The sequence below is a fragment of the Pseudochaenichthys georgianus genome, chromosome 11, assembly GCF_902827115.2.
Source record: "Pseudochaenichthys georgianus chromosome 11, fPseGeo1.2, whole genome shotgun sequence".
Taxonomy (NCBI): domain Eukaryota; kingdom Metazoa; phylum Chordata; class Actinopteri; order Perciformes; family Channichthyidae; genus Pseudochaenichthys; species Pseudochaenichthys georgianus.
The window spans coordinates 20898171-20906683 of record NC_047513.1 but is presented as its reverse complement, the minus strand read 5'-3'; the positions used below and the strand labels follow the sequence as shown (position 1 = coordinate 20906683).

The 8513-nt window shown below is 41.4% G+C and overlaps 1 pseudogene; it reads right to left on the bottom strand.

Annotated features, from left to right (window-relative positions):
• LOC117454718 (cAMP-regulated phosphoprotein 21-like) overlaps positions 1 to 5485 on the bottom strand; it is a 16231-nt pseudogene extending 10746 nt beyond the window's left edge.
• Between the last annotated feature and the right edge of the window lie 3028 nt (positions 5486 to 8513).

Sequence of the window (8513 nt, the reverse complement as noted above, 5' to 3'; positions counted from 1 at the left end):
TACTGCTTTTAAAGATATATTTGGCCTGCATTTGCATGAGTCTGTGTGTGTGTTCATACCTATCTGGAGTTGTTTACTGGAGAGCCTCACAGGTGAATGATGAGGTCATATATCCCATGTTCCCACAGGGCAGACAGAAATGCAATTATCCTCTCCGCCGTGCTCGCCTTCTCTACTGTTGCTCTGTCTGCCGGCTCTTTACTGGTCAATGGAAAATAGCCTGCAGATATCGAAAAAAAACACAGGAGAGAAAACAGTGTTAGCGGTCATTGTACGATAGAAACACCACTACAATGTTTCACACAATCACCCCCCAACACACACACCCACACACACGACACACACCCACACACACACCACCACACACCACACACAACCACACACACACACACACACACACACACCACACACACCAACACACACACACACACACACACACAACACATATCAAACAGTTGCCAGGGCATTAAAGCATAGCTGCTGGAAATGACATCAAGTAGCTAAGCGTGTGTGGTCTGCGTATGTGTAGTGTTAACCTTTGTCTCTGCTTGCCAAATGCTCTCCTGGCTTGACAGCTAATTGCTGCTTAAAGTGTATTACTGTAAGTGTGTGCGGGTAAAATATATCCTGTGCTCGGATGTGGTATTTGCTTGTATATTTACATGTGTGGTTCATGTGGACACATGTCTGGTGAGTGTGTGTGTGTGTGTGTGTGTGGTGTGTGTGTGTGTGTGTGTGTGTGTGTGTCTGTGTGTGTGTGTGTGCGTGCGTGAGTGTGTCCTTTTATTAGAAGCAGCAGCTGTGGAGAGTATCATCCGATCCACCAGCACTAATATTCCCAGAATGCCAAGCTGAGTCTCTGATCCCAGTGGTGAGAATATTGCCAACACCAAAGAGATACACATACTGTACACACACACATACTGTATACACACACACACACACACACACACACACACACACACACACCCACACACACACACACAACCACACACACACACACACACACACACACCACACACACGAGGAAGTTGCATTCCACCATATTTTTACCGAAGAGCCGACTGCACTCAGTGGGGGACACATACTGCTGTTACACAGAGCTCAAGGGGACACTTATTCCTGTAACGCCGGGGACAGAATAACGAGCTCAGAGGATGCTGAGTCCCTTAACATGGTTATTAACACCTGACTGGAGATAATAGCGCTTTTTAAAAAAGTCCACTATCGCTCCATGTGCCACCAAAGTGGTGTTTACTTCCCATTCCGCCTCAATGAAACACAGTACATGTCAGCCCTGATTCCACCCAGCAAAAATATTCTTGGTATGGAAAAGATGCCCCTATTAGTAGAGTGATCAATTAACAGTCAATCAGTCATAGTTCAATAATTATATTTCCTTCTTTCCAGCTTTTCATGTGTAAAGAGTTGCATTTTGGAATGTTGATCAGAGCAAATGACAATGGGTTAAAAAAAAATCATTTCCCACAATTTTCTTGCATTTTACCGACAAAATTAGTAATAATTTTCGAGAAAATTAATCGAGAAAATAATCTGCAATGTATTAGAGCAGAAAATGTTGCATTATGACGAAGCTGCAGCCGAGAAATGTATCACTGTTTGCTTGGTGGGCTTCTTACTGCCTAGGGAAGACACCTAAACACACTATAGGACATAATGACTTGAGAGAGTCCCTAATGTGCTGTTGCTGAGTTCTTGCCGAGCTGTCCTTTAGCCAAACTCGACGTCTGCTGCACTATAAACTGACCCTGACCCCATACCTCAGAGATGGATGGGCAAAGGAAAAAAAACAACACATCTTTCATCATTAAAATCACAGAAAAAGACTGTATAAATTAAGAGAAGCCATGCTGGTATTGAGTGTATAAGAGCTGTAAGATGAGAGCAATACCAGCGAAGAGTAAGATGACATAAACGGGACAGAGAGGGAAAAGAATGATGTGGAGCAGATGCACTACAGAGCACACAAGATGAATGGGAGGCAAGGGAAGCCGGGGATGAAGAGGGATGAGGAAAAAGTCTGCAGGGACTTTAAAGGTGAAGAGGGGTGAAAGGAGGCAATAGAGAAAGAGGGGAGCGAAGAATTAGTGAAAGAGAGGCTTGCAGCACCACAGTCTGTCTCCGGGCTTTTCAGCCGACGGCCGTGAAGAGGGGATTTGAGTTGAGCTACCAGATTTTGAGCTGAGCGCTGCAGAAGCGGCCGGCCGCCCGGGGAGAAGGTGTGACACGATCATTAGCGCGTGACGGATGGCGGCGGGAAGCAGGGAGCGCCAGTACCCGCTACATCATCATCCATCTGCTGCTCTCCCGAAGCCTGCAGCCAAAGAGCCACCTACTCACCAGGACACCTCTTTTCTCCAGCCAAAAGCTGCCTAGCTCATCTACACTGACACACAGGCAGCTTGGTGAGAACATACCAAAAGGTGCTTTAGATGGCCATTGTCAGCGTCACCAAGTCAAACTAAGCCCAGTACAATCCTGTTTGTAATTAAGACCACGGAAACGATATATATTTAAATTCCAGGACTATATTAACCAGTGGCTTAGCATCGTTTCATAATTGAGTCTAACATTGCCTTTCTTATGCTTGGTTCTTATTATGCCTTACTGGTAGATATCAACCGTACAGTTTTTCATCTCCAAAGACATTCTGCACTAAAGTATTTGTTTTTGTTCCACCCTTCCATTGCTTAAAAAAAACCAACAAAAAAATAGAAATCATCGCTGCCTATGGTCATATAAGCTGATCGTGTTGTGTGTGTAGGTTGCAGCTGAATTTAAAAGGGGATTTCATGTTTTCTCCCTCAGCTCGGAGCTCATTAGGAAATCTTTCAGCGAGAGAACAAGAGAGCAGGTCTCTTGTATAAAATAATCACTGAGAAATTTGAGGCAAACTCATAGCATTCAGCTCTTTGTTTATCCATAATCTGTAGGCTTTGCTCGGGAGTCGGTGGGCTGCTTACTTTGTTTAATATAGTATTTTGAGTTTTCACTTAGATGTATATACAATTTATATATATATATGTGTATATATTTGTTTGCATCTTTTGGGCCTGCATTTTTAACATTTGCAGCTGAATTCTCTCCCTTCTGAGCAGGTTTTATTTTTTCCTCCTTGCTTATTTAAGTCAAATAAAACAGGGCATGCATTTTTCACTCGCCACTTTAAGACAAGTGAAAAACTGAAAGTAGGCTACACATTAGAAAAAAAATGTAGGTTACATTGTCCTTTGAGTCATCAGCACCTGAGCAGACACCGCAGCTTTATTACCAAAGTGACTTGTGGGTGCGACAGCTGTGCCGCTCTGCAGCTGAACTAAAACCTCATGCTGGGAAAAAAAAACACCCCTCTGCATATATACAAGACAGCACAGCAGCAAGTGCTGGTGTTAAAGGGCTTCTTCACACAATATGAGGCTTTGCAACTCTACAACTGATGCCATCTTGACTGCAGTGGTGTAAAGTTAATTTACTCAAGTACTGTACTTAAGTACCATTTCGAGTTACTAGTACTTTACTTGAGTATTTCAATTCATTGCTACTCTGTACTTCTACCCCATTACCACCATAGGTACATCTTGTACTTTAACTCCTATACATTTCTTTATACCTTTAGTTTATTTGCAGATTGGGATTAATGATATGAAATATAATTGACACTTAAATAGGATTTTAGTTGCAGTAACATCCGCAAGCTACCCTGCAGAATACAAAGGAATCAAAATGAGCTGCACATTAACCAGCTTTGATAAACACATTAATGGATCAATAATTATAATCAAAAGATATAATTCAAGTTATTAGAAAACCGGCCAATCTGAAAATAGACTACTTTTGGTACTTTAAGTATATGTCGATGATGCTAATACCTTTGGAGATTTTCAATGCAGTACTTTTACCTGTAACAGAGTATTACTAGACTGTGGCATTACTACTTTTACCTAAGTACAACAATGAGTACTTCTTCCACCTCTTGCACCTGCTTGACTGTGCCACACATGTTAAACGGTGGATGCGGTAAGAAGGAAAAGACAAAACAGGTGTCACCTTCAAACACTTCAGTGGCATCCTGTTGACCCACATAACAGGAAGAACAGATAACAGAACAAGATCGGGTTTTTGTGATCTACTCTCTCGGGGTGGGGTGGGACTCTCCCACTTGGAGAGCTAAAAGCACAAAATCGTGTGTCGCATTACCGTCCGTGACCCATGCTAAAGCTGACACACCGGGCTATTTTTACACCCGGGCAGGGAGTGGACCTCCTGCTCCGGGACCTCACCGGGCTGTCAGCTGCATGAGGAGCCGGAGGACGAAAGGGTACACAGCAGGAGGACAGACAACATGAACTCAGTATTATAGCTCACAGAAAAATACTTTTTTCCGACAGGGGTGAACTGGCAATTTACAATACCCTTAACCCTCCTGTCGTGTTCATGTCTCCCCCTTACTCTGGTGTTCGCGGTCAAATTTGACTGGTCTGTTTTAACTGCTCTTACATTAAGATACAAACCAATGCCGTCGGCTACTGGTTTACATGATTTACTGCAGTCAATATACAAAGAAGAGAACTCTAGATGTAATCCAAAATTAACATTGTGTCGATGTGTGGCTGTGTACTACTGACTGGTGGATGAACATCGCTAGCTACCCATTCATTTCTTATGGCGGTCATTTTTGGCCGGGACTAGGAACACCATACAAAGTTGACATCAATTAAAGTGGTGACCATCAATGTAATATGTTCAAATACCTTCTGTGGAGGATTTCATAAGGCTTTGAGGCAGTTTAAATGTCCAAACACTACATGTATGTTTGATGAAAAATAGTACATCGGTCAGATTTGAGCTGAACACGACAGGAGGGTTAAAAACTCACATTTGTAGCCCACACTCAAGGCACGCGAGCAACAGGAAAATTAAAGAGTAGACGGAAAATATATAAATAATCTCTTTATCTAAGTAACGCTAAACACAGTTACATTCAGCAAAAAAATACATAATATAAATACATTTACTGTCTCTGAAATCCTTTTTCATTCAGCGGTGTCGCTTCACTTACAGCCCCGGGGAGATGCGACTGATAGCTGCGCCCCGGGGCAGTAAGCTAGTTAATTTAACGGTAATTTTCGACTAAAGCATAACTATTTTCTTACCCAGTTTTGTTCTTTTATCACCCTACTACATTATCTGATGTTAGTACTATCTTTAAAAGTACAAACAAGAGGAGGGCAGCATCAACAGAGCGCGAGGAGCGTCGATGCCAAGCAGCCGTTAGTTATGCTAGTCGAGGAGATGTCCTCGCGGGGTGTCCGTTAGCTTACCGTTATGTCTTTCGTTCTTCCGTTCCTTCTACCGACTCCACTGCCGTACACCCAGCGTTGAGCGTCTGTTGACTGTGAGGTCCGTCGCTCCTCCTCCGCTTTTTGCCTGTCTAAGTCGGAGCAGAGGGGGGAGGAGTGGGGGAGAGTTGGGAGGAGGAGACAGATCTGAACCCTGAGCCACGCGCCCACACACACGCGAAGAATGCACGAGAGCGATCATCAGCCCACTCATCTCTATCTCTGTCCCTGTCTCGCGCGATCTACTGTCTGTCTCTCTTTGTTTTACATTCATCTGAATTCAATTGTCTTTACTACGGCAAGTTTACGGCAAAAACTGACATCAGGAAGAAATACTCCCTTTACAAATTATTATTCCTCCTTGCATCGGTATGTAAGCCTGATTCACTACTTCAGTTGACTATACATTTGTTTTATGATATAGTTATAACATTTTGAGTTGTATACTCCTTTCAGAGGTTTTGTTTAAGAGTTATAGACAACATTTATTAATTTGTCATTTCTTCATCGGATTTTTAAAAGTAATAACATACCTACATGGCCTGTATACTAAATCCCATGGATATTAAATATCACAGCAGCATATGCATCTTATGTTATTCTACTGTATGTTGGTGAGGCTGCTTGCTTTACTGTGTCCTTTTATGTTTGATGGCTGTCGGTGAAGGTGTGTGGTGTGTGTGTGTGTGTGTGTGTGTGTGTGTGTGTGTGTGTGTGTGGTGTGTGTGTGGTGTGTGTGTGTGTGTGGGTGGTGCGTGCGTGCGTGCGTGCGTGCGTGTGTGTGTGTTGTGTGTGTGTGTGTGTGTGTGTGGACAATCTGTATACTGTGTGTATGCATTGTGTTTTTATTTATTTTTACACTAACTAAATAATACCACAAAGGATACATGTCATATTTACATCAAATTATATTAATTAATTTGTATAATCAATTTGATAGGGTCGAACAAGGTTATAGTAAAAAAAAGGCCCCATTTTTCATGTAAAAGTATTATACTCATCAGCTTATAATATAGGAGTACATTTTGTCAACTTCGATTATTTGCCAGCTATATTGTTAAACCTTCACACACTGATTTTTACCCACTTAACCTACACTGTTGTAGATTTAACTACCCACCATTATATAAGGTTGTTCAAATTGAGCACCCCCTTGCAAAACGCAGCCTACACATTATAACATATAGCAATAGCACAGTGTCACTCACAAGGGCCATTTTATGCATCAAATACTCACCCATACTTTAAGAATATCTTGCTAATAATACCTAAGTGACATCTTCAATGCAGGCTTTTACTTGCATTTTTAAAGGATTGCTATTTTTTACTTCAAAGGATGTGACTAAATCCTCTAATAATAATAATAATTCCTTACATTTATTATAGCGCTTTTTCAATGACTCAAAGCGCTTTACATATACACACATTACACATATATCATACATGCAATGGTCAGAAACTGTGGACAATACCCACAGGAGCAAGTTCAGGTGAAGTGTCTTGCCCAAGGACACACCAGCTTTACAGACGCAGCAGCGGCGGGTTTCACCCCTTGATCTGATGATCATTGCACAGCGCACTGCGCCACACCGTCCATCTTCACGCCTCGAGGTCATCGAGGCGCTTTTACAAGTATACATTGGTATCATACATGTACTGTGGACAATACCCACAGGAGCAAATCCGGGTGAAGTGTCTTGCCCAAGGACACAACGGCCTGATGCTGTTGAAGAAATAGGAAGTTCCCATGGTCAAATGAAGCCATAATGAGTAAACAAAAATGGTAACCTTTGATGGCATATTAAAGCACAGCCTCGTAAAGTTTTATACGAGTTGACAGCCTCTCATCTGTTCCCTGGAGACCTACCATTTATCTTTGAGATTGAGAACTGTATTTAGATTTAATTTTATAGTATTTGTTCTCTTTTTTCAAAAGATTGTAAATGTCACTTCATCTCAGATCCTACTTTAATAAGAACGATACTATCAATACATTGTAAAATGTAATTACTCTAGTTAAAAGAGGCACAACCATTGCAAAATATAGACTCTTCAACTTTAATATAATAGTATTCTTCCAACGGTATTACAGATTTCCTCAGTGTCCTTAGTGTTAGCTACAGAGGCAGGGCAGGTGCAGACGAGGGTATTCTTTACCCACATGTCTGTTTGCCCTCACCAAAGAGCCCGTCTAAAGCTGAATCATCAAGCCTCATCTATCTTTGGTTACACCACAGCAGACACAAGTAATAAGAGATCGTTTTACATCAATGGCATCCTGTTGAATGCTACCAAGCTTTATATCTGTACTGCAGCCAGGTCGATTTAAAAAGACTGTGGTCATATGTCCAAGTACAGTGATAGCTAGAGTCCCGATCGCACACATCTTTTATAAATAAAAGTAATTGGGGGCATAGCTGGATTAACCCAGGGTCTCTTGGCAAATAATGGATGTCAACCTTTTACAGTTTTTGGTTGTATAACAACTACAATGATTTCTCACAGTGTAGAGACAAAATTCAATGAATTTAGTTTGGTTTCAAGAGAAACACTTCCTCAAATAACTTCTTCAGGTTAATGCAAATCAATTTCTGCTTCTTCACACAGAATCAGAATAAGGTTTATTGCATAATAGGTATTCACTTAAAGGGAATTTGCCTTGCTGTTTGGTGCACACTTAATACACATATTAACAAGAGAAACAAATGCAGGCAAAGTACTACAGAGGTAAAAGGGTTGAATTAACTGGACATGCAGATCTATGATGAGATATGAGCATTAAGTTCAAGGCAGCTTCATTCATCTTCCATTCATTCTCGTCTCATTCAGTTCAAAGTCGTTCACAGAGTCCATTATTCAAAGACAAAATTACACTAGATATAATCCAAGATATTTCTGATATGTGATAAATGTAGCCTGTAGGAGGCAAAGAGACTTCATAGTCTCACTTCTTGTCCCAAGACAGAGAACTACTGCTCAAAAACTTTCTGGAGCAGCATATCAATATTGAACTAAACACTGTTTTAATAGTGCAGGGAATCACTTCAACAGATTCTGTCTCATCATTGCTAAACATATTCCTCTTATGTACTGCACAAAAGGGAAGCTCCCAAGGTTTAATGTATTCATTAAATAACAGTGTACACCTCGAAA